This window comes from Rattus norvegicus, chromosome Y, assembly GCF_036323735.1.
Source record: "Rattus norvegicus strain BN/NHsdMcwi chromosome Y, GRCr8, whole genome shotgun sequence".
Lineage (NCBI taxonomy): Eukaryota > Metazoa > Chordata > Mammalia > Rodentia > Muridae > Rattus > Rattus norvegicus.
Genome location: NC_086040.1, coordinates 34,090,789 through 34,118,488, shown reverse-complemented (window position 1 = coordinate 34,118,488; position 27,700 = coordinate 34,090,789). Strand labels below are relative to the sequence as shown.

Sequence of the window (27,700 nt, the reverse complement as noted above, 5' to 3'; positions counted from 1 at the left end):
GGGGAATGTCAGGGAATGGAGGTGGGAGGGAAAGGGTGGATAGGTGTATAAGGAGCTCCCTCATAAAAGCAGGGGAAGAGGGATAAGATAGCTGGTTCCAGAAGGTGAAACACTTAAAGAGAGTAACAATTAAAATGTAAATAAAAATAAATAAATTATGCACTTAACCCATCTGGACCTGGGCTCTTTTTGGTTGGGAGACCTTTAATGACTCCTATTTCCTTAGGAGTTATGGGGTGGTTTAACTGGTTTATCTGTTCCTGATTTAACTTTGGTATACCTGGTATCTGTCTAGAAAATTGTAAATTTCCTGAAGACTTTCAAGTTTTCTGGAATATAGGCTTTTATATTAAGATCTGATGATTTTTTTTGAATTTCCTCTGAATCTACAGTTATGTCTCCCTTTTCATTTCTGATTTTGTTAATTTGGACACACTCTCTGTGTCCTCTCGATAGTCTTTCTAAGGGTTTATCTATCTTGTTGATATTCTCAAAGAACCAACTTTTGGTTCTGTTGATTCATTGTATAGCCCTTTTTGTTTCAACTTCGTTGATTTCAGCTTTGAGTTTGATTATTTCCTCCCTTCTACTCCTCCTGGGTGTATTTGCTTCTTTTTGTTCTAGAGCTTTTAGGTGTGCTGTCAAGCTGCTGACATCTGCTCTTTCCTGTTTCTTTCCGCAGGCACTCAGAGCTATGAGTTTTCCTCTTAGCACAACTTTCATTGTGTCCCATAATTTTGGGTATGTTGTACCTTCATTTTCCTTAAATTCTAAAAAGTCTTTAATTTCTATCTTTATTTCTTCCTTCACCAGGTTATCGTTGAGTAGAGCATTGTTCAACTTCCACGTATATGTGGGCGTTCTTCCCTTATTGTTATTGAAGACCAGCTTTAGCCCATGGTGGTCTGATAGCACTCAAGGGATAATTTCTAACTTTCTGTACCTGTTGAGGCCCGATTTTTGACCAATTATATGGTCAATGTTGGAGAAAGCACCATAAGGAGCTGAGAAGGTATATCCTTTTGCTTTAGGATAGAATCTTCTATAAATATCTGTTAAGTCCATTTGGTTCATGACTTCTCTTAGTCTGTCTACGTCTCTGTTTAATTTCTCTTTCCATGATCTGTTCACTGATAAAAGTGGGGTGTTGAAATCTCCTACTATTATTGTGTGAGATGCAATGTGTGTTTTGAGCTTTATTAAAGTTTCTTTTACATATGTAGGTGCACTTGTATTTGGGGCATATATATATATAGGATTGAGAGATCATCTTGGTGGATTTTTCCTTTGATGAATATGAAGTTTCCTTCCAGGGACTAAGCCAGTACCTAAAGACTGTACATGGAATGATCCTGGACTCTGACCTCATAGGTAGCATCGAATATCCTAGTAAGATCACCAGTGTAAGGGGAAGCCCTGGGTCCTGCTAAGACTGAACCCCCAGTGAACGTGATTGTTGGGGGGAGGGTGGCAATGGGGGAAGATGGGGAGGGGAGAGGGAGGGATAGGGAGATGTTGGCCCATAAACCGGGGAAGGGAATAACACTCGAAATGTAAATAAGAAATACTCAAGTTAATAAAATAAATAAATAAATAAATTATATCAGTCTTGCAGTAACCAAGCCTCAAGTGAAAAAACATTAAAATTTCTGCACATCTATTAACATTAGAAAGAACTAACCTATCCTCCTTCTCTTTAGGATTGGTGACATAATGCTGGGCATCAGCCATGTAGTGAATTCTTTCCTCTTTTTCTCCTGAAGTGTCTACTTGCATACCTACAGTTGAACCATCTATGCTCCTTGTGGCCTGAACACACGAATATGGCTTAAATCACTGCAGTTCCTGCAATTATTTGCCTCCAATTAGCCTCTGATCTTTCTCACTTGGGAACAAAAGATCTGAGTAAGGAGGCCCTATCCTGAGTTATGATATGTATTTCCTTCAGAACAAGTGACCAATACTACGAGAGCACACAGAAACCCCATTTCTCAGAGAAAACTCACTCACATCTATCTTAGAAAATGTTTTTTATGTTCATCAGCACAATGACAATGATTGCCAACGGTTACTGGCCGACCTGTTCATATCAGAAGAAATGGACTGAAAAATGTTGGAATGTAAAAACGTGGTACTGAATCCATATATGGATCTCTGACTGATAAAAATAATATTTTGATAGTCTGTTTCCATTCCACACATCTCCCTTAGGATTCTGACCTTTACCAAGATACTGTGGTGCTGGTCATCTATTGCCAGACTTTCTGGCTGAGCTCCACTCAGCAGCTCAGAGGCCAGAAAACGTGTAAAAAGTAAGTGAGTTCAAACGGGGTACATCAGATCAACATTCTTATCTAATATAGTTTCTATGGACTCATCATATATCTACACCAATAGTCCCAGAGGCCATGGACATAGGCAGATGTTAAAAAGTGCTTTTGTCAGTCAGTTGGCACCAGATATTTGATGTAAAATAATTAGAGGGATGTGCAGGTATGGATGAGCCTCAGTGGTTAGTGGTAGCTTAAAATGAGCAGTAAAAGAGACTTGATTGAGAGCCAGGAGGACAAGAGACTTACCAAGGCCATTAGTAGCAATCCTAACAGTAAAACTGAATGATAAACAAGTTTTGTGAAACAAACAAGAAAAGAGCCAGGAGACTACCAAGCAACCATTGGAGAAAGGCAAACATGCCTCCTGCAAATAAAGTGTACATTGAAAAAATAAGTCCTGTAACTGGAAGTAAAAGGTAAATTGAGTACTACAGTTAGAAGAGTAATGGGGCCCAGGCCACTATTCTCTAGGAGCCTACTGTAAAACTAACAATTGTGGAAAAGCGATTGAGTTCTTACTGGTCACTGGATTGACATATTCAGTCCTCAATAATCTACTATGAAATTACCTGATCAGAAGATAACATTCAAAGTAGCAAAAGGAAAACTCCCTTAATGTCTCTGAAGCAGCAAACATTCCATTAACATTGGCAAGGGGATAATAAATCACCTGTCATTGATCATGTCATATTGTCGCCACTTCTTCCTGTTTCCTTCTGGCATGAGACCTCTTGCATAAACTGAAAGCAACCATGATCTTTTCTAAGAATGAGACACAGTTAGACTTCCATACACTAACAAAGAAAACATTGTTTCTGTTTACCAGAAGAATATCTCCTTTGTGAAAGTCCTCGTCCATATACAAAAGATAGTTGGACTATCTTTCAGATTTGTAGGAAGAATCCTAGGTGTATTGAAAGAAACTATCCTTCCATGACAGGTCTTAAAACAAAATCCCATAATTGTTCAACTGACCCGTTCATTTGTGCTTGTGCAGATTAAGTAATCTGCAGTCTGGAAGCAAAGGGAGAGTTACAGACTATAATACCCAGCTGAAAGAGGTGGGCATCCCGATATCCTGCCAGTCTCAATGGAGGATGTTGTCATTACCTGAGAAGAAACTGGGACCATTAATTATATAAACCATCCGAGATCTGAGGGACTTGCATTAGAGTGTAGAGGCTACTTACCCTATAGTTCCTAACTCATATACAGTCAGAAATCTGAATCCTCCAGGGAAAATATGTAGACTGTCTTGTACTTGAAAGATGTTTTCTTCAGGTTCCCTTTGGCAGAGGATAAAAACTCAATTTTGAATGACAGTTACAGAGGGACATAAAAGTGGGCAAATAATTTAGACCCTATTCATCAAAGGATTTCAAAATTCTTCAGTCGGGCCTGTGGATGTCCTCAGAAGTTTCCCAGGTCGACACTCTTACAAGATATAGATAACGTCCTCCTCTCTCCTGAAACTCAAAGTAATTGAACAAGGGAAACTGAGGCACTATCCAAGAGTTATAATCACTGAGCTAGCAAGGGTGAGCTAGAAAGTTCACCTTTTTATATTAAGAGGACACCAATCTTGGCAAAAATTTGGGGGAGGCAAAAGAAACCTGTATCAGAGAATGGTTGCTGTTATCCCACTGGTCCCAACTCCAAAGGTTACAAGACAGGTTTGAGAGATTCTTGGTGTGGGTGCGTGTTGCTCTGCCTGGATACCAGGGTTTTGGAGAAATAGCAAAGCCTCAATACACCATAACACATGAGGATACTAGGACGAATCTGCGTGGAGACAGAAGGTATGGAGTTTGAAACTTGATAGTATGTTTTGGTTACACCCCAACATTTCAAGTTTCCTCAGAATGTTTTTATATGTTTATCCATGAAACAGAAGAAAGACACTGCATGATGGACTTACAAAAACACTTTATGGGTGTGAAAACACCTCGTAGTGCACCTGGCCATACAACTGGACCCTCAGAATGGATCCCTTGTCTAAAGGCTATGTTAGCTGACCCTATTCTTTGAAAGAAGCAGAGAAGTTAAATCTGGGTCAACATTTTATACTCCTATCATCCCAGAGAGTTGAAGCCTTTTACAATGAACACCACAAACTGGCTTCTATTTTTTTTAATCTTTATTAACTTGAGTATTTCTTATTTACGTTTCAATTGTTATTCCCCTTCCCGGTTTCCGGGCTAACATCCTCCTAAACCTTCCCCCTCCCTTTTTATATTTGTGTACCCCTCCCCATTCTACCACCATTACTGCCCTCCCCCCAACAATCACGGTCACTGGGGGTTCAGTCTTGGCAGGACCAAGGGCTTCCCCTTCCACTAGAGCCCTTACTAGGCTATTCATTGCTACCTATGATGTTGAGCCCAGGGTCAGTCCATGTATAGTCTTTGGGTAGTGGCTTAGTCCCTGAAAGCTCTAGTTGCTTGGCATTGTTGTCCAAAGTGGTCTCAAGTCCCTTCAAACTCTTCCAGTTCTTTCTCCGATTCCATCAATGGGGGTCCTGTTCTCAGGACAGTGGTTTGCTCCTGGCATTCGCCTATGTATTTCCTGTATTCTGGCTGTGTCTCTCAGGAGAGATCTACATCCAGTTCCTGTTGACCAGCACTTCTTTGCTGCTTCATTGATCTTATCTAGTTTGCTGGCTGTTTGAGTATGGGCCACATGTGGGGCAGGCTCTAAATGGGTGTTCCTTTTGCCTCTATTATAAACTTTGCCTGTCTATTCCCTCCCAAGTGTATTCTTGAGAACCTGGCTTCTATATGTCCCTTTTGCACACTAACAGATACTATTACTGGACCATCCTAGAGTGTAGTTCAAAAAACCCACTTGACATAAATCCTGTTACCTGTTGTGTGCTGTAGGCCTCAGACGCTCTTCCCTGACTGTCTTGAGGTAACAACAATGGTACAATTTATGTGGACAGACCTAATGGACTACTGCCAATCACCATCCCATAAAAGACACTAATGCAATCAATAGTCAACACAGTTGGGAGTATTTTCATTAAACATGGAGTGAGATACCAAGGAGCTTCAACAGTTACTATAATTGAAATTATTTTCATGCAAGACTTAGAGCCAAGTATGTAGGTCCAGAGAACACAACTGATTCATCAGTCTGACTCAGGAGGTCAAATGGGGAAAAGGGAAGCCTGTCATCTTGTACATAGACAGACATTATTCTTTGGATACTCCACATATCTTTGGTATAATACTGAGACAAAATTGTCCTTGTTCCTGAGGAAAGTACATTAAGAACAAAGAGGACATCTTGGCTCTCCAAGAGGATATTTGGATTCTCCTATGATTTGCTAGGCTTCACTGCTATGGATATCAAAGAGATTTCTGCCTTGAGACTAAAGGTAACAAGATCACTGACCGAGATGCCCTACAAGTGTCCTTAAGTCCAGTGATCCTACTGACTATCTGGTGACATACCTAACCAACTACTACCTGAGAATTCATGGTATAAATATGATGTGAGTATGCAAAAGCATCAGATGGATACCTTGAAGCCACAGGTTGATGCTGAACAACAGAAGGAAAGATCATTCTTTCAGAAACAATTTGCAGTTTTCTGGTAACTCAGCTTTACCAGGTTACTTGACTTGGGTCCACAGAACTCTATTAATTGCCAGCACCAATGTATGTTATACCTACCTACATTGGGCCACATGGCAGGAGATGTCTAAGCAAGATGTCAGGTTTATACTTATATAAATACAAGACCGAGTTCATTTGACAGAAGAATTCCATATGACTGGCCAACACTATGATGAATTATGGGAACCTGATTTTACTGACATATAGACTGCTAGGATAGGATAAAAGTACGTGCTTGTTTTTATTGATACCTTTTCTGGGTGAGTAGAAGCTTCTCCAACAGACAGAAACTGGTGAAAGAGAAACTAAAAAGCTCTGCTAGGAACTTTTCCCCTAATTTTCCCTCTCACTAGTAATGCTGTCATGGAATAGCCCAGCTTTTATAACCAACACCTCTGAATAAATAGTCAAAGTTTTATTAATAGTGTGCAATCTTTATGGTGCATATATAACTCAGAATTCTGGGCAGGAGGACACAATGAACAAGACATTAAAAAAAATGGAAACTCCCAGTAGTATCCAGGGAAGTATCAAAAGACTGTTATTTTTTTTTTTTATTTGGCCTGCTTCATTCCTTGAGGGAAGGATTCATCCATATAGTAGTATGTTTAGAATACACCCCACATTGATTCCAATGTGCAGAGATTAGCAGTTGGAAAAACTGTTCAACCATTTCATTCTTCAAATCCTAGTCCTCCACTTTTCCATAAAATCTATTCTTTGTCCTATCAGAGAATGGCATTGAACCTCTAAATCCACTAACAATATCCCATTGTTTGGGCCAAGCGGTAATGAAGCTGCATGAGTCAGGAGATTTGTGATGATTTTTTCCAGTCCTACAGCTATGGGGTTAGGTGGGATTCTAAAATGGATTCTGTGTAACTAGGTCAGGAATGTAGAATCGACATAGACAATGCCAAATGAGTTCCCTCCTGTTCTTATGAACGTATTGAAGTTTAGATTTCACGGTTTCTCAAGAAATTCCTCTCCCTGCCCATCCTCCTGAATCTTATGATTAGCCTGAAGAAAGAAAAATGGTAAAACATCCAAAACTCTGAAGTCTGTCCCTGGGTACACAGGAAGGTAAATATTAGAGAACTGATATCTAATAGGACTACAGAACATCATTTTATAGTCCATGTTGTCCTTTGCTTTACTGATGTCTATTTATCATTTGATGTAGGCAGACAATATTCTTACTGTTGCATTTGCTCTATAGCTGAGCCCCCTTTGTTGCCACAATCATTGCAAAAAATGGAATTGGAAATCAGAATTTTTGAGTACACATTCAGGAATATATATAAAGTCCCCTGTCAAGAAATGTAAAATAAGAAAAGGAAATAGAATATTGATTCAGTTAAAGGTCTGTTTGGTATAAAATGGCCATTGGGAAACAGAGAAAACCTACCACATTAACTGTATATCACACGGTTAGATCTGGGAATAGAATTATTCTCCAGAAGAATTCTCTCCACTACATACTCCTAGATCTTTTCTACACATGCCAAGCCCCTAACTAACTTTCTCCATTCAGATCAGGTAACCAGTAAGGGAGCAAAAGAGAAGTCTCTAGCTTTAGAGAGTTGTAGTACATAAAGGTTTCCACTGTGTCACAGGAGACACACCTGGAAAGGCCACCTTTGAATCTGGTCATAGGAAGGAATATTTAGCAGGTAGCCCATGGCAATTCCAGTGACATCATCATTAGGTCCTCCCTGGAAAATCTTTTGTAACCTGGAGAGCCCTAGCTTCTCTTATGTCACAAGTATTCTCGTGAAAGTAACTACCTCTTAAATATTCCTTCAGTACCTCTAGGGTTTACTAACTGTCCCCTAATTCAGAGTAAACAGCCATTTGTGAGTGATAACAGGAGGATAAAGACATCACAGAAGGGGAGAAGGAAGCTGGCCTTCTATCTTGGTATAAAAAAGGAAGAAATGTGTTGACATGGGAAAGCTCAGTGAGTCCTTGATAGGAGTTGAGGTGGTTTGCTGAAGAGATAGCCTTGATCTGAATCTTCCACATATGGGAATCAGGAGCAGGAGCATCTCAGAAGCATCTGGACTTCCCTGCTTGTTATGGTTCCAGGAAGTCAGACAGTTCATATCATTAATTTATTTATTCCATAATCCAGGTGTTGGGAAGGGCAGAATTGTTTTCCTGTGAGGTCATGGCTTTTACTCTTTTTGCCCAGAAGAAAAACGTCCTAAGGAAGAAGGGAAAGACAAATATTGTGTCCTCAGCTCAGAGTAAACTCCATGCTTTGGATTGCTATGGTACAGTTTGTCTCTGACACTGATATCTGCAAGAGAGAAGTGCTACCAAGTTGAGACTTCATCATCACAGTCTTTTCACTAGTATTACTCTGACTACCATTCCCTGAGATTGACCCTTTATATTTCTGAGTCAATAGGTGAATTTAGCTATCAGTTTTCTTTTCTTTAATTTCTTTCATTTTTTTTATTTTTAAGCAAATTGTATTTCATTTACAAATCGATATTTCTATATTTACATTCCAAATGTCATTTCACTTTCAAGTTTGTGTCCATAAGTACCATAACTGGTACCCTTACCCTTCTTCTATAATGCCTCTTACTGTACCTTGATATTCTCTTGAACTGGGAGTCAAACCTAGGTTGGACCCGGAACTTCTCCTTCCATTTGTGCCCATCGAGGCCATCCTCTACTACATATGCAGTTGAAGCCATAGGTCTATGCATGTACAGTCCTTTAATACTGATTTAGTAACCGAAAGTTCTGGTTCATTCCCATTGCTATAGTTATGGGGATGAAAGCCCCTTCAGATCTTGCATTCCTTTCTCAAAATCTAACACCAAGAGCTCCGTTTTCAGTTCACTGGTTTGCCACTAGCACGCACTTCTGTATTTGACATGCTCTAGCTGTGTGTCTCAGGAAGTATCTGTATCCGGATATTGGTAGCATTCACTTCTTAGGTTCATCATTCTTATCTACTTTGGGTGGCTGATAAATATATATATGAATTTCCATGTGTATGGAATGCTCTGAATGGGTCTCCTTCAGTTTCTACTCTAAATTCATAGATATTTTTGTTCCCCTTTTAAAAAGGAGCAAAGCATGCACATCTTTGGTGTCCTTCTTAGTTGTCCAGTTTTCTGTGGTCTGCATCTTGGGTAATTTGATCTTTTGTGCCAATATCCACTTTCGGTGATTTCATACCAGGTATGCTTTTCTGTGACTGTTTTTCCTCAGTCAGTATTATATTTTCTAGTGCAATCCATTTGTCTACGAATTTCTTGAAATCATCGCTTTTGATAGCAGAATAGTACAACATTTATCAGAAGTACCACATTTCTGTATCCATTCCTCTGATGAATGCCATTAGGTTTCCTTCAAGCTTCTGGTATCACTGATAAGTCTGCTATTGAAGGAGTTAAAATAAAAACTTCATAAAAACTACAAAAGAACAGCCGATAAGAAGACAGGACAGAACTGGCCTGAGACATGCCCGGCCAAGCCTAAACACAAGGTCAAGCGATTGTTCCAGGAACTAGCAGCCATCATCTCAGCTGAGTCATGGGTCATCCGAATGGGCAAACTCCCTGTTCCGCTATAGTTAATAGTTACGAAATTCCCTGTTCTGCAAATAAAGATAGGACGCTCTCCTACATTGTGAACACTGCAGCCCACACGTACTGCTTGCTGATGAGACCTTGCACCCATTTCCCTTGCTGATATATAAATCAAGCAATCCAGTATAAACACGCTGCATCCCATTGCCTTCCCGTATAAAAAGCCTTAAATTTCGAGTCTTGGTGTCGACTCCTCTGTCTCCTGTGTGAGATACGAGCCGTCCCAGAACTCTGATAATAAACTGCCTCGTGTACGTTACATCAAGAGCCGGTCTCTCACATTTCTTGGGGCAGTATCATCTTGCGACTGGAGTGGGGTCTCCCATAAGGGGGTCTTACACTATGAACATAGTTGAGCATGTGTCTTTATTGAATGTTGGAGCATCTTTTGGTTATATGCCCAGGCTAGGTAAATCTGGGCCCTCAGGTAGTGCAATTTCCAATTTTCTGAGGAATCTCCAGACTGACTTCCAGAGTGATTTGTAATCCCACCAAGAAAGAAGAAGCTTTCCTCTTTCTTGACATCCTAATCAACATCTGCTGTCTCCTGAGATTCTTATTTCAGCCATTCTTACATGTGTGAGGTGGAATCTTAGGGTTGTTCTCATTTACATTTCATTGATGGCTAAATATGATGAATATTTCTTTAGATGCTTCTCAAATATTTGATTTTCCTCAGTTGAGAATTCTTTGTTCATTTCTGGAACCCAATTTTAACAGGGTGATTTGTCTCTCCGAAGTTTAATTTCTTGAATTCTTTGTATCTATTGAATTATAGCACTCTATCAGGTGTAGGATTGGTATAGAGCCTTTCCCTATCTGATGGTTGCTGTTTTGTCCTAATGACAGTGTCCTTTGGCAGGCAATTTTCTAAGAACTGTGAGTTAGTGAACTAGAACAGGGACTGGCTCCTTCCTGAATTCCCTATGTGTCCTGTAGAGTAATCGGGGGAACTAAAAAACCATGTTCTATCCATGCAAGGCATGCCTATCTACAGTCATGTTCCTAGAGAGACCTATCAGTGATTCTGATGATCTTCCCAGCAACTGTATGGTGATGTACTTTATAGTTTTCATCCAGGCTTCTGTAACTACAGGCTGTGGTGTTGTGAAGCCAAAATACACCATGTGCAGCTGTGAGTAGGCCTGAGGAGACTGACTCCTTGGATTTCTGAAGCATTGCTAAGGGATCCAGAGGAAATCAGCACCCCGTGGTCAACAGAGTTCTGGGAATGCTGACATTCTTGCTTCATCTCTATATGAAGCTAGGTCAAAAGATCACCTGTCAGGTATGTTCTTGAATAACATTCAGTGTGCTAGCATTGGAGTGCAATGAAGTATGATTCAGGAGAGGTGTGTGAAAGAAATGAACTCTTCCACTAGAGATCAGAGAGATGAGCTATTCACATTCAATTGACAGTGTATGTTTCTGGTCTTTGGCTTTGACCACGCAGATCTACTGTCTCATACTTCATTGTTCATATGTCCAAATGGGGGGAAAGCACCACTCACAATTGTTCCCCATCCTTCATCCTATGGGCTTAGATTTTAGTGCAACCCTCCACATCTTATATTATAAATTGACTGTCCTAAATTTCTTCAACATTCACATCTCTATTATTACATTCTGTGTATTTGTGTGTATGGGTATATATGTGTGTGTGTGTGTGTGTGTGTGTGTGTGTGTGTCACTGAAAAAAGTCTATGTAAGAAAACTGTAAATTGCGGATGGGGCAGAAACCAAATGCTCTCCCACATCATGACTTTCTAGAAAGAGTAGTATAATCAAAAATAAGAGAATAAACTTGAAAGTAAAACTTGGAGGAAATACCTTAGAATGTCTGCATTATCATTGTGAACTGTGATATTTTACTCTTTGTTGTGTGGCCAGACATGAGGGCTCTGAGGCCAATATGCCTCCTGAGGATCTGAGAATAAACTCAAGGTGCCTGTCAACTCGGTCACATGAAGAATGTGAAAGGAGTGAGAAGACAGTAGCAGGCCATTGTGACATTGCCATTCCACTGGATACATGGAATTGTTGGAAATGACAGAGTGTGAGTCTCATGTCTGAACTTTGACACCCAGATAGGCAAAGTGTAACCTGTTAGTTCAGTCCTGAGTACCATCCAAAATCCAAGGGTATGATCAAATGAAGCACCATTGAAGATAGATGCTATTCATTGTGAGCTGCATCTCAGGGTATGTGGAAGACCATTCAGCCTCTTGGGACAAGAGAGATCAGAGTAATGAGAGGCAGACAGAGGGGACAAATCAGTGTTTGTTTTTCTGGGCCACCATAACTGCATTTTCCTGGCTAAGGATTTGCTCATGGAAGTCTTGTGTCTCACATTGGTATAGGCCAATCTGTATGAAGTCTCAATATCATAACTGATCCCAGGCTTCGTTCTTAGTTACTAGAATTTACAGGCAGTCCTTCATAATTTGTCTTCTAGAGTCACAAATTCTTTTATGGCTTCATATTGACAAGGCATATTCTTTCATTCTCTCCCTCTGTATGTGTCTTTCTCTGTCTCTCTGTCTCATCTCTCTCTCTCTGTCTGCATCTCTGTCCTATTTTTCCTCCTTCCTACAACAGTCTTTACTAATGATAACATACTTCATGCCAGTTTATGCACTTGCTTCTCTCATAAACCACATTGTCATCTGAACTTGGTGTCCTCTGGAGAAGTACAAGTACAAACACAGTTGATATCCAACTTACTGGACTATAACTTAAACAGATGGGAAGATGCAAAATATTCAACAACTTCCCAGAGTCCTAGGGCCCAAGGAGCATGTATGGAAGGAAAATTTACAGAGATCCAAGAAATGCATGCCAGGCTGCCCATGGGCTGGCTTCTCTTTGCTGGGACTGCCAGCATGAGGAGAAAGGTAACATGGGGCTTTAATAAACTTGTATATTTTAAGAATACCTAGTCTCTTCCCTTACTTTACCCTTCCCTGTCAGGATGTTCCTAATGGATGTTGTACATAAATGTAGTAGTGACACCCTTTCAAGCATATAGAAGTTGTCACATGTGGCACCCAACAAAAGAATTTGAATTTTCTTCCCTGGTTGAACATCCTTATCAGTGATCTACAACATCTTTTTCCCCAAGACTGATGTTTTGTTTGTGTGTGTGTGTATGTGTGTGTGTGTGTGTGTGTGTGTGTGTGTGTGTCTGTCTGTCTGTCTGTCTGTCTGCCTGTGTGCATGCCTGCCTGACTTTGTCTCTTTCTGTCTGTTTCTTACACATGATACCTCTCCATAGTTCAGTTTGACTTCTTACTTGTTCATTCCAAGGTTGAACCATCATGTGTTCTGTGAGTGTTTGCTTTTGCTCTCTCAAATTGCACCTGCATTAACCAATGCATCTGTAGCCATACCTGTGAACAGCGGGTCACATCACAAATAGCCACATTGCTAAAATATTTTATTTTTAAGGCTCTGAGCAAAGTTTTTATCTGAATTTATGTAATTTTCCCTTACATTTCATTCCCCCACCCAAACTGTACTACTCTGGATCTTCCCCATGTCTTTGCTTACTTGTGTTTATCTATTTATCTGGTCTACTATGAAGGCATCATCCCAACCCTCCATAATTACTTATTAGGAGCAATGGATGAGGAAATTGGAGAAACTGATCATTTAGTTACAGAAGATGTACCCTTAGAGGGATTAACTGTGTGGAATCATGGCTTCATTGACAGTCATCCTGACCTAAGTTTTCAACTTCCTTTCTTCCTTATCATTTTGAGTGTGCTACCTAAGGTGGGAAAGAACCATTTCGGGGCTTTGTGTGAAAATTGAGTATTTAATATCCACACATGAAGGTAGGAAAGAATTCAATAAATCAGTGACATCTCTGTCTTTAGAAGGGAGACTGATTAAAAGTCTTCCCTTGTGTCTTAGATGAAGCTCCTGGAAAGGGCAGCTTGGCTTTTTGATTTGAAGAAGATATAGTTAATGGGTTGTTATGTGCTCTTGAAGGGAACCCTCCTCTGGATACATTATTGTATGCTGGAATTACCATGGTATTCTCTGTGATGTCACTAATGTTATGGAAACAGAAGCTGCCCTCTTGCATTTAGTTAGTATTTATTGGTTTACCCAGAGACATGTTTTTCAGGATGATCAAGCTATTTACAAAGAAAACAGAGAGCATTGAGCACAAGAGAGAGAAGAAGACGAAATTAGGACATTTTTCTTGTTATAAAAGTGAAAAAATTAAACGATCAGGTGTAAACCAGAGAGAGTAAACTCTGGACTGGTGCTCAGGAGCTTCCTGGAGAAGTTGGGCTTGGGTCACGCCTTCTAGGATTAGGACTAATGATCTGAAACCTCTGGATTCTTAAAGAAGCGACCCAGAGTCAAGAATATCTGATGAATGTTTGGCAGACAGCCAGCAATTGACAACCATGCAGTGGGTCTGTTATGAGTTCCTAAGTTTCACTCTCAGTGAGAAAGAAAGCCAATAGGAGCCACAGGGATAAAAACTTTGACTCTCAGGGAAGAGTATTGGACTTAATCTTCAGAGGCCTCCTGTACATGTCATTGACATGTTATGACAAGAACAGAGAGTGTGATACTCCCCTGGATATGTTTAAAGATATCAGAATCATTTGTTTTGAACATACATGATTAGGGCTTGGTGATCCAAAGCACTATGGAGTCCAGGGTTTACCTGTATATATCTAACAATCATGGCTGGGAGCAGGAGAGTAGCTAATAGATCTTGAAGAGAGCTTTCCTCACCTTTCAGTGCTTCAAAGTATCTGTAGATTTCCCCTTTCCTCATGCTTCTTTTTGGGGACACAGCATGTTTTATCCTATGACTGGGCTGCTGTTCTTGTGGTTCCCTTGTGTTTTACTACAGGGTCTGCTAGAAAGGCAACATCCCAACCTCCTATCATCAATGAGCAAGCAGAGCAGATTAAGAAGTTGGAGAAACCTGACTATTGAGCTCCAGAAGAAGACCTGTGAGTTGGGTAAACTCTCAGAGATACTGACTCATTGAACCAACAGGATTTGAGTAAATGATAGCCATTACGCCCACTTCTTTTTTGACAGTCTTGACCTCTCTGTGTTAACCCCAGTTTTCTCACATACAAAGAAACTGGAACTCCAACCTCCTCATGCACAAACTAAATTTCTTATGTGACTCTCAGTGGAAGAAATGAAGTCAGGATAGGAGTGTGACGGGAAGCTATTTCATTTATCAGAACAACAGAAGCTATAGTTTGAATAACATTCCTGGGTTTCAGCAAGTAATTAGTGATCTCTCTTCCAGGATTTGAATAGCTAGAGAATGCATTTTCTGTCCTCAGAGGAACAGGGAAAGCTGGGCAGCTACAGTAGCACAGTAACTGAGACTTATATAAGTGAACTTTTATTTATTTATTTATTTATTTATTTATTTATTTATTTATTTGTTTATTCATTTATTTAAGAGATTTAAATTATTTAATTTTTGTAAATATACTGTAGCGGTCAGACTCACCAGAAGAGGGCATCAGATGCCACCTTAGACGGTTGCATGCCATGATGTGTTTAATGGGAATTGAACTCAGGACCTTTGAAAAACAGTCACTGTTCTTAAATGCTGAATAACCTAACCAGCATAAACTACATTTTATTATTATTATTATTATTATTATTATTATTATTATTATTATTATTCTGCAACTATAAACAGATCAAGACTTACCCTCCTCCAATGCTCTTCCCACTACCCTGTCTCAAGAAGAACCTACAAAAAAGAAAGACACAATTATAGCTGCCCCTTGACCCCAGCACTAAATGAAGAAAAATTTTATTTTTTCTGAACTATGTAGATTTTCTGTTGACTGGGCTCATAGCTTGATACTTGAAATCTGGTAGACTACGCAAAGTGGATCTGCTTTTGGAGGAATTTGCTTACCTTGGAGGAGTTGGAAACAGTGAACAAGGATTGATCCACCACCTAATCCCTTGCTGAGAACAAAGTCTACTCTTCACAGCCTGGTAACTTGGTAAGCAGGCTAAGCAGGCATGTCTAACAAGCCAATACATGTGGGTAAATGTTTGTCCATTGGGTACATAGGGGGAGAATTTCATTGACTAAGATGAATATATCCCTTGTCCACTAAGTTCTTATCACATTCAAGGAAACTTTGATTCATTTTGTCTACCTTGGTCCCACAAACATTCTCATTCTCAATGCATTTCTTCACTGATAGGACCCTTGAGGGAACTGAGGGTGCTAGAGAAAACAATGGACAACAAAATGCTACATTGTAGAAATCAAGACCTTCTAATAAGAAACACTTCTGTGTAGCTGTAAATTTAGCAGGAGGGAAAATTGCAACCAACATCTGATAATTAAGCTGATATCAGATACACAGGCCTTTTGACTAACTATACAATGATGGAAAGAAAGCATCAAAAATTATCATGAGATACAAAAAAAGACTTAAAAATGAGTCAGAACTCTGTCACCTAATACTAAGTGGTCCCAGTGAGGGTCACAAATGACATGAAGTGTATTTGCTTGAGCCACAGATACTCTGTTGGATTCCTCAGATGTACAGATGTGTTTGAAAATCTGTCACAGAAGACTGTATTGATATCATACACTAGTTTAGAGAGACCATATCCAAAAGTATAGTATTCCTTCTGCAGTACAGTGTTGAATCTTCTTCACATCACACATTTGTACGTGAGGCTGAAATTAATGTTCTACATAGATGAAAGCATTCCCTCAATCCTTGTCTCAGCAATTTGTTTTTTTTTTTAATTTGGAAAATGGCTGAGTATTCTGCAGTTTCACACCTGAACTGCAGTGACTGTACCTGAGACTGTATATGTAGAAGACATCTGAGTTGTAGTTGACATTTTTAGCCAGGTTTGTCTCCCCATGATCACTTGGGCCTGAATAAGCATGCATAGACATATTGTAGCTAAGGGAATCATGTAGTAGCCAAAACATTACAGGATCAGACTTCTGTAAATATTTTTCTTTTACACAGGTCAAGGACTGTGTATCAATGGCTGTGTATCATGGGTTATAGATATTACACCATCACTAGATGATAATATATCAAGAAGAATTCCTTATGGCTATACAGATTGATCTAAGTATCCCCACACAATTCTCAGCCAGGAGGGACAAGAAATCACTTAACGTTGAAACTTACAATAATCTGATGTTATTGTATGTGGACTGTTAATACATAATTAAAAACCACCTAAAAAGCACATGCATATATTCAAGATGCTATCCAAAATTTATCCAGAGGCTTTTCACAACCTATATTTAGCACAGAGGGATTGATTCCCCAATTCACATATTCTGATCAGAAGCATTGAGTATTAGGAAAACTATATTAGAACTCACTTGTGTATCACATGACAGTATAACTAGGTAGTCACAGCAAACATGACATTCAGGAAGCATATCCTGAACTTGCCAACAGTAAAGGGAGTGCATTTAGCTGATGAAGTCTGGACATGAATCTCAAATGTCCAAAATACCAGCTGGATTAGCATTTACAGAACAATAAATCTTGATGATTTTCGGGCAAAATTCGAATCTAAATACTCCAAAAAATATTTATCATTCAGCTCTGAGTCCCTAAGGAGAGATTAATGGTGGATATTATGAATTTAATCTGTACCCCAGAGATATCAGTAACTGGTATAATTTGAAGTGATTAGATATGTTAAAGAGGCATACAAAAGAAAGAAGTTCATGCTATCTTTGAACAAGTGTACTTCTCAAACATGTAGCACGAGTTAATGTGGAGTGACCTACACACACACACACACACACACACACACACACAAACACACACACACAAACACACACACACACACACACACAAACTACAAATAATTGACTCGCTTTGTTCTGTGTGTGGCACGCTGGATTTATCCAAGATATCAGCTGCGTGCTCCACAAGTAAGTTACACCCAAAGTCAATGAAAAATTTAGAATTCCTCTTCCTTTCTTGAGAAAGCATTCTGTATATGAGTAATGGTTACATTTCAATGTTTAAGAAGGATGACTTAAAAAAAAAACAACTGAATCTGACTTTAAACAAGCATTTTAGAGATGTCTAGTGAATCAATTTGATTTTATGGACACAGTTGCTCAGTTCTCATGATTGAAGGACATAACTCTGTAGGGACAATCAGAGGTTCAACAATGCTTCAAGTTGAAAAACCTAAGAAACTATTTTGGCAACAGCTAAATTCAAAATGGAGAAACTTGTGCTTGGGTAAAGTCCAGTACCTAATATTTAAATGAAACAAAGTTATTTTAGATAGCCTTTTAATGGACATCATTCTGAGGAGATAATTGAGCCTTAGTAATTAATGCTTGTGTGCTTACATGGTTAGTTTGTATACAAGTTTACAGAAACCTTGTCACTGAAAGGAGTCTATGTAAGAAATCTATGAACTGTGGATGGGGAAGCATCCAAATGTTCTCCCACAACATGACCTTCTAGATAGAGTAGCATAATCTACAATAAAATAATACACTTGAAAGTGAAACTTGGAGGAAAAGCCCTGACATGGCTACATTATCACTGTTAACTGTGACATTTTTCTCTCAGCTTCTGTGGCCAGACATGAAGGCTCTGAAGCACAGTTGCATCCTGTTGATCTGTGAATTAGCTGATAGAGGCTATCAACTTGGTCACATGAAGCATATGAGAGGTTTGACAAGACAGTATCAGGCCATTTGTGACACTGCCCATCCAATGGAAACATGGAAGTTTTGAGAATCACAGAGTGGAGTCTCATGTCTGAACTTTGACACCCAGGTAGGCAAAGTGTAACCTGTCAGTTAGCTTCTTGAGTACCATCCACAATCCAAGGGTAGGCTCAGATGAAGCACCGTTGAAGATAGATTTTGTCCCTTGTGAGCTGCATCTCAGGGTATGTGGAAGACCATTCAGCCTCCTGTGACATGTGAGATCAGAGTAATGAGAGGCAGACAGAGGGGACAAATCTGTGCTTTTTTTCTGGACCACCATAACTGCATTATCCAGTCTAAGTATTTGCTAATGGAAGTTTAGTGTATCCCATTGGCATATGCCAATCTGTATGAAATCTGAATAGAACAACAGACTCCAGGATTCTTTCTTAGTTACAGGGATTTACAGATAGTCATTTATACCTTGTCTTCTAGATTCACAAATTATTTTCTGACTTCATATACACAAGGTATAGTATTCTTTCACTCTCGCTCTCTGTATGTGTCTTTCTATATTTCTCTGTCTCATCTCTTTTCTCTGTCCGTCTTCCTCTCTCACCTATTTTTCAGCTTTCCTACAACAATATTTACTAATGATAACATATTTCATGTCAGTTTATGCACTTGCTTCTCTCATAAACCCAAATGTGATCTGAACTTGCTGTCTGCTAGAGAACCACAATTAAAAATAGAATTGATGTCCTGATCTACTAGACTAGAATATAACAACTGAGAAGATGTAGAATATTCATAAACTACCAACAAGCCTAGGGTCCAAGGACCATGTATGGAAGGAAAATTTTCAGAGATCAAAGAAATGCATGCCAGGATGACCATGGACTGGCTTCTCTTTACAGGGGCTGCCAGCATCAGGAGAAAGGTAACATGGGGCTTTAATAAACATGCATCATTTAATAATTCCTAGTCTCTTCCCTTATTTTACACTTCCCTGTCTGTATTTTCCTAGTGGATGTTGTACTTAAATGTAGTAGTGCCTGCCTTTCAGGAGTATAGAAGTTGTCACATGTGGCACCCAAACGAAGAATTTGATTTTTCTTCCCTGGCAGAAGCTCCTTACCAATGATCTACAACATTGTATTCCCTATGTCTGCTGCTTTGTTTTGTATGTGTGTGTGTGTGAGTGTGTGTGTGTGTGTGTGTGTTTGTGTGTGTGTGTGTTTGTATCTGTCTGTCTGTCTGTCTTTGTCTGTCTCTTTCTTCCACATGATACCTCTCTATACTTCAGTTTGGCTTCTTAATTGCTCATTCCAAGATTGACCCATCATGCTTTCTCTGAGTGTTTGTTTTGATGACTCAAATTACACCTGTGTTAATCAATGCACCTTTAGCCAGATCTGTGTACACTGATCACATCACAACCAGCCTCATGGCTAAAATAAGTAATTTTTGAGTCTCTGAGGGAAGTTTTTTATCAGAATTTATGTGTTTTCTGTATTCTTCACTCCCCTATCCGAACTGTTTTAGTCTTTGGATCTTCCCCAAGTCTTTGCTTAATTGTGTTTATCTATGTGCCTGGCCTACTGGGAAGACATCATCCCAACCCTCCAATATTACTAAGCAGGAGGAATAGATGAAGAATTTGGAGAAATTGGACATTTAGCTACAGAATATGTCCCCAGGATGGATTAAATGTGTCGAATCAATGCATCACAGACAAGTATTCTGAATTAGGATCTCAGTTTATTTTCTTCTTTGTCATTGTGAGTGTGCTACCTAAGGTGGGGAGGACCATTTGTGGGTTGTGTTTGAAAATTGAGTCTTCACTATTCATGCATGAATATGAGAGGATGAATTTTTGGAATGTTTATCTCCTTAGGAGTGTAAACATTTGAGCTAAGTAAATGATGTAACCTAGGTAGGAAAGGGAAGTGATTTTCCATTCAGACATTGGAATTCCCTTCATGCCGAACATGAACATGGGAGGGTTTCAAAGAAATGATGAAGCAAATCAAGAGCTTCTGAGCATCCAGTAGAAGTCTCAGAGGATTAATTTGTTCTTGTTATGGGGGATTTTCAAGTTGATTATTGGAAATCAGTAAAGAGAAATTCAAATTCTAGAAACCAAATTTTGTAAAAGTCTCATATTAGCTTTAGAAGACAGTCACCTGTAAAGGCTCCAAAAAGGCATAGCCAGATTCACCTTTTAAAATGTATTACAATAGTTGACTTACTGCCTTTCCACTCTGTTCCCAAGGCCAGCCACAGAGTACGACTGTGGTGCTAAACCTTCAGCAAGAGAATTCTGCTTAGCTTAATTAGTGTGTTTTGTTTCTGTTTTGAGTTTTGTTTGCTTCAAGTATTAGTAATGTTGGTTTGGTTGGAAGTTTTGTTATTCATTCTTTATAAATTTTTGTTCTTTTGGTGAATTTGCAGTTCTGTTAATGTCATGCACATTACATTATGATTGTATCATTTAAGCCCTTTTTGAAAAAAATTAATATATATTTTTCAGAATAAAATGTGTTTTTCAACTCATAAGAAACAAGTTTTTTCTTGTGTAGTGTTGCATCCTGTAGTCCCAGACACCATATGCAGATATAGATCACTGAAATTTGCAGGGTCTTGAGATTCACAATTGTTCCCAGCAAGCCAGAGGTACATGTGTGAAATGGCCTTTCGATGTGTCTAGTGTGGCCTACTCTGTATACCAATTTCATCATGGAAAAGGTATCCATACTGTATCCTTTTGGTCATATATTTAGCTATTCCTAAAGTATAGTACTTTAAGATTGATCACATAGAAAAAATTAAATGAGAAAATCAACAGTATTTGTCTAATGACTACCAGAAAATGAAAACCCTCACCAATGGATTAGAAATGAAAATCAGGAAAATCAGATGTAATCTGTCTCTGGTTTCATGAAATATCATCTCAGTGGAAACCACATAGAAGAGATAATGAATTCCATGATTTTAAAAACATTTTTTATACTTAGTTTTTATGTTGTTGGCCTTGATTCTGTATTTGGTGACTATTGGCGATAGTTGTTTGGTTCAGATTATTATCTTTGCCATTATTATTGCTATTATTTCTTTATAAATAAATGTTTCATTTGATGTAAGTGCTATATAACACATACATGCAATTCACAGCACGGTTCAAGAGTATGGGAACTGCAAGACCCAATCAGGGAAGATGTTCCTGTTCATCGAGCCCACATTTAGTGATGCAAAAATACCAAAGAAATCCTCAATCAACTCCCTTTGAAACTTGGTCTTCTGGAATTTGTAGACATCACAGCCACTAACAACACCAATGCGATTCAAGATTACGTACAGCAGCTCACTGGAGTGAGAATAGTTCCTTGGGTCTTCATAGGTAAAGAAAAACTGCATAGACAGATGCAGTGATCTAATCTCCTTCGTACAGAATGGGGAGCTGATGACTTAACTGAAGCAGATTGGAGCTCTGCAGTTATGAAAGGGGTGGCAGGAAAAACCCATGCTGACAGCAAACATTCCATCACGCTGATGCCAGTTAACCTGAGAGATGATGTGCATCATGGAGGATGTCACTATTTTCTTATGATTGGGATTCTCAATATATTGGTTTTATTCTATTACTCAGTGCTAAAGTCTGATGCTGTTTGCCTGCAACCATTGGGTAGGGAAGCTTAACAGATCACACAGGATTGACTATCCATTCTTCATGTGCTGATATGTCTCTACCTCTAAGCCCATATTTAACAATCCAGTGGATCTAAATCTCCTGTGAATCACTTACTGTTTTTCTAACATGCTAATCTGCTGAGGTGATTTTGCAGACGTCCACTTCCTAATGATTATTAAAACAATGAATGTTGTGAAGTTGTTTATGATCAACACACTGGCCTTTCCCTCCTCATACATGTACTTCTGCATTTACAGCTCTCAAACTTTCCCTACCACAACCCACAGAAGTCCACACTTGTATGAGGATGCTGTCTGAAAACAGATGAAGAGCTTTAGCAGAGATTTTCCTCACTGTAGCAATATTAACAGAGACAGCAGACCATATGAAGAATTCAGCTCTGTTCACGAACTGGTTAATTGCCAAGATAATCCCAAACAGTTGTGAGTACATTCTAGTCAGAGTCCCAGAAAACTCAAATATGAAATGCAAAATTACAGAGCTCTCCTTCAAAGACTGTCTATGAAAGAAGTTGCATGCAGAACACTGTCCAAAAATATTTGTTCCATTCACACTTTTACATTTAGATTTGACGTCTTACAATGACGTGTATTAACCATGGAACTGCACGTCTCTTCTCTGGTCTCCAGTGAGAAGGATTCATTGCTAAAAAAGATGTATCTGCAGATGACTAAAAAAATAACAATAAAGAATAGATCTTGATTAAAGTTCTGGGATAAAGATGCAACATCCTACCACAAGAATATATATATATATATATATATATATATATATATATATATATACATATATATATATATATATATGTATATATATGTATGTATGTATGTATGTGTATATATGTATGTATGTGTATATATATATATATATATATATATATATATATGTGTGTGTGTGTGTGTGTGTGTGTGTGTGTGTGTGTGCGTATGTGTTAAATGTCAGACTTGTATGTCTGTTATTTTAGGAAAGCTTGAACATTATTTTTAATGTCGTTTTGAATCTGTTCACAAAAATTTTATTGAGAATATGTGTGTATCGGTGTAAATTAGTCTGTAATACTCAGTCTTCCTCTCTTTCTATGGGTCGTCTGTAATTCTTTCTCCCTCTCTCTGTACCTTTCTGTTTACCTCATTTTCCCCCTGCCTCACTCTCTCTTTTTTTCTCTGTCAACTGTTGGATAATGCCAGATTCAAAATAGAAATTTAATGTATTCAATCCTTTTGTCTACTTTATGGAATCGTCTAAGAAATTCAATTCTCTTTAAATGTATAATCAAATTTTTAACTGAATACATGTGGTCCTATGATATTTTAGGAGGGAGATATTAAGGCCCGACTCTTTGTCATTGTTAAGTATGGTGCTGTTTAAATTATGCATATTGAGGTGATTTAATACTGGTGTATGCAATACATCTAGTAAATCATTAGTGGTTTAAAAATTAATCTAGATTTCGGACTATAATATAAAAAGTTTTTTATCCACCTCTCCTCTCTTCTCTTTAAGTTTGTTAATTCTACCCTTTCTTTAACTAACTTGGCCAGAGGTAATGACAATCTTGTTAATACATTCCACCAATGAACACTTCCTTTCATTCACTATATTGTTGTCCTCATTTTATTGATTTCAGCCATGATGAGTTGGATATACATGCTATACCCCTTCCACAAGGCTCAAAGTCCACCCTGAAACAAGATGTAAAGAGACTGTAGGCACCCAAAATGTGGGGGTGATCACAGGGAAATCGAGTCTTCAGGAAACACAGAGTGCTGACCTCATGAAACATAGCAGCTGTGGTTCCCTGCATAGCTTCAAGACAGTCAACAGTGCAGAATGCAGTGTAAATGCCTGAAAGCTGTTACTCCTAACTGACACACTGTGGACAGTTAGTGTGTTCTGTTGGAGGGTTGAACAATTTTTGTAAGGGATCATCATGGGGATATTAAACAGTATTTTAATGTAGAAGGAATACAAAGGTAGGATTCAAAGAAATATAGTGATGTGGGTAAACTAAATGGGAAAATTATTATCAAAATACTTTGGTGGATATTCTCAAAACAATAAAACAATTAAATATATTACTCAATATTATGTACATAGAGAATGTTTCATTATAGAGGGATGTTTCACAAAGTGACCTTAATGAATTATGTTAGTTACAACAGATCTGCCAATTCTGTGAGTTTAGTGAGAGCACATTATATGATTTGACCTTAGTAAATTTAAAGTGGCTATTTTCAAAAAAAGTAAGCGTTGTTTCCATGTACACGTTCAAAAATGGGCTTCTATAAATCATAATGTAAAGAAACTCTACATACAGAAAAAATAAGTAATTGTGTACATATCTAAACAAAATATTCACAATTGAATTGAATCCTTATACATTACAGAAATGCAAATCAAACTTATTCTGAATTTTTTTCATCCCTTTCAGAAATCTTAGTTTAATAACACATGAGCCAACTTATCTTTACTGTGTTATTGAGAGAGGAGAATATTGCTATTCTCCTTTTGGAAATGCAAACTTCTACAGCAACTTTAGAAATCAGTACGATGTTTCTTCATGAATGTAGAAACGGATACACCTAAAGATATAACATGAGGATATATATCCAAATGATGATTTATTCTATTATAGAGACCCTTGATAATTTGGAGCTATTCATGTTGTTCTTTAACAAATGAATGAATAAGGAAAATATGGTGCATTGACAGACTAGAAAAGGAAAGCATGTAATTTTCAGGACCGTGAATGGGTCTTGTGAAAGTCATCATAGATGACTTAACCTAGATGAAAAAGGGAAAATGGGATACTTATTCACTTAATCTGTATGTTAATTCAGCAAACTGTGTATCTGTATGATCAGTTTAGTGTCCGTTGTCCTCATTTTGGGAAGTACAAGTGCAATTATGAATTACTGAGGGACACTGTCAGGAACAGGAATGTCAAATGTGAAGAGACAGGGAAGAGGGCGACAATGGAGGAAATATAGAGCTGTACAGCTAAAAGTGAGAGAAATTTGAGTCATAGAATGGAAACCTAATGGAGTAGAAACACATTTTTTAATTTTTTTCAAAGTTAATAACAATAGGTACAGGGACAGAAGATAAAATATTGATTGGGTTTATCTATGTAAATTTTAAATAATAAGTACATCTCAAAAATTATAGATTTCAGCTTTCAGTAAACCTGTAGTACAGATAATGACTATATAGTCCTTAAGGAGTGAGATGTGAATGTCTTTGTTGGAAACATAAATGTATTATATTATTCGTTTGTTACAATAATCTATTCATTTGTTTACATTTCAAACGTCATTTCCCCAATTTGTCTTTCTTCCTTGTATCACCCAATCCATTAAGAACCTCTTTCACTCTAAGATGGTGCTCCCCCATCTATATGCCCACTTCCACTTTAGTCCTCTACCATCCCCCTTCTCTGGGATATGACGTCTCCACAGGACCAACTGACTCCCTTCCTAGAGATGGAAGAAGAGGCAGTTGTCTTCTCCATATGCTCTATGATCTATGTAGCAGAAGCCATGGCCTGGCCCAAGAATACACTAGTTTGTGGTAAATTTCCTGAGCCTCTGGAGGGTAAACGTAATTGATAGTGTTGTTCTTCTTATTAGGTTCCAATCCCCTTCAGATCCTCAGGCAATGCCCTAACCATTCTTTTCTGGCTCTCAGTTTCTATTAAGTGGTTATCTGTATGTGAATCTGTCACCACCAGGTGATGAGAGAGTTCCTCAGAGGACAGACATATTAGGGTCTTATCTGCAAGCACAACTTGACATCAGGAAAAGTCTGAGGATTTGGAGTCTGTGGATGAAATTGTTCTTATGGTCGGGTGGTCTCTGGATTGCCTTTCCTTCAGTCTCTGCTCCTTTTTTTGTCTTTGCATTTTTTTAGACTTTGGACATTTATAGGTTAAAGATTTTGAACTGTGTGGGCATCACCTGCTCTTCACGGGTGGGCATGTCTAGCTACAGGAGGCAGACTCTTGTGGTTCTATCTCTTTGGTGCTTAGTATTTCAACTACCACCATCCCACTAAATTTATGGGACCCTCTTGCATACCTGGCATCTGTGACTTTCCTTGGGATACCCAAGTTCAACACCCACCACTAATGCTTATTTTTATTTATCCCAATTTTCCTCTAGATTTCTCTCTTTTCTCTTTATATTGTTTCTACTTTCCTTATTTTGTCCATCCTTCTCTACTTCTAGCAAGGTCCCTCCATTCCTCTGTCTTCCATTATCTTTTTGTTCTCTCTTATAAGTGGGTTGCAAGAATCCACAGTTTGGCCTTCTAACATGTTACCCTCCATGTGATAAATGATTTGTGTATTGGGTATACTGATCTTTGGGGCTATCATCCACTCTCACTAAGTACATCCCATGTTATGTCCTTTTGATCTCTGTAATTCACTAATTTCCAGGTCCATCCCTTTGCCTACAGAGTTCTTGGTTTCCTCATTTTAAAAACCTGAGTAGTATTTCTTTGTTTAAATATAGCACAATTTCTGTTTATATTCCTAAGTTGAGTTGATGTATGTCACGATTATTGCCAGCATTTGACTTATGTAAGTAAGGCTGCCATGAACATGTTCAACCACATGTCACTGTTATATGTGGATCATCTTTGAGTATTTGCATTGAAGTGAGTGGTAAAGCTGGGTCTTCAGGCAATGGTATTTGCAACATTCTCTGAACCTCCACTATGATATCCAAAGTGGCTATAAAGATACCAATCCCACCAGCAGTGGAGGAGTGTTCCACTTTCTCTACATCCTAGCATACTCTGCTACTGCATTAGATTTTTGTCTTAGTCACACTGGTGTAATGTAGACTCAAAGTTCATTTCAGTTTGCATTTTTCTGATAACTAAGGATGTTGATCATTTCTTGATGTGTCTCTCAGCTACTGAGATTCCTCAGTTGAAAATACTTGGTATAGCCTTCTAATCCAGTTTAAAAGTTGGGTTACTTGGTTGTGTGGGAATTTACCTTTCTGAATTATTTCTATATTTTTTATTATGGCACTCTACCAGATATAGGGTTGTTTAAAGTCTTTTCCAAATGTGTAGATTTCTGTTTTGTCTTATTGGCAGTTTACTTTGCTTTAAAGAAAATTTTGACATTGACGAGTTTTCATATATTGACTGGTGATCATAGAGCCTGAACCTTTGGTATTTGGTTCTAAAAATTTTCTCCTGTGCAAATGTGTTTTAGGCACTTTCGGACACTTTCCCTTCTGTTGGTTTCAGTGTATATGGTTTTATATAGATTTCCTTGATGCACTTGGACTTGAACTTTTAAGAAAGAGTTAGAAATGGATCAGTTGGCACTCAGCTATATCCAGACCAACCGTTAGGGTAGCATCATTTTTTAAAATGCTTTCTGTTATGTACAACATACTTAGTCATCAGGTAAATGCAAATCAAAACAACCCTGGGATTCCACCTCACTTCAGTCAGAATTGCTAAGATCAAATACTCATATTATAGTAGATGCTGGAGAGGATGTGGAGAAAGAGGAACACTCCTCCATTGTTGTTGGGATTGCAAACTGGTACAAACTCTCTGAAAATCTGTCATGAATTTCCGCAAAAACTGGACATTGCACTGCCTGAGGACCCAGATGTACCTCCCCTGGGTATATACCCAAAAGATGCTTCAACGTACAACAAACACACATGTTACACTATGTTCATATTAGCCATATTCATAATATTCATAATATT

The 27,700-nt window shown here is 38.4% G+C and overlaps 1 long non-coding RNA gene and 1 pseudogene across 1 annotated transcript; both read left to right on the top strand.

Moving 5' to 3' along the window:
* Nucleotides 1-13,690: 13,690 nt before the first annotated feature.
* On the top strand, nt 13,691-19,964 carry LOC134484424 (uncharacterized). Its single transcript, XR_010061881.1, has 4 exons — nt 13,691-14,546; nt 15,402-15,578; nt 18,165-18,374; nt 19,165-19,964. It is a non-coding gene; the product is annotated as an uncharacterized LOC134484424 (long non-coding RNA).
* Nucleotides 19,965-20,244: 280 nt separating this feature from the next.
* LOC134484500 (glutaredoxin-1-like) lies at nt 20,245-21,749 on the top strand (annotated as a pseudogene).
* Nucleotides 21,750-27,700: the final 5,951 nt, after the last annotated feature.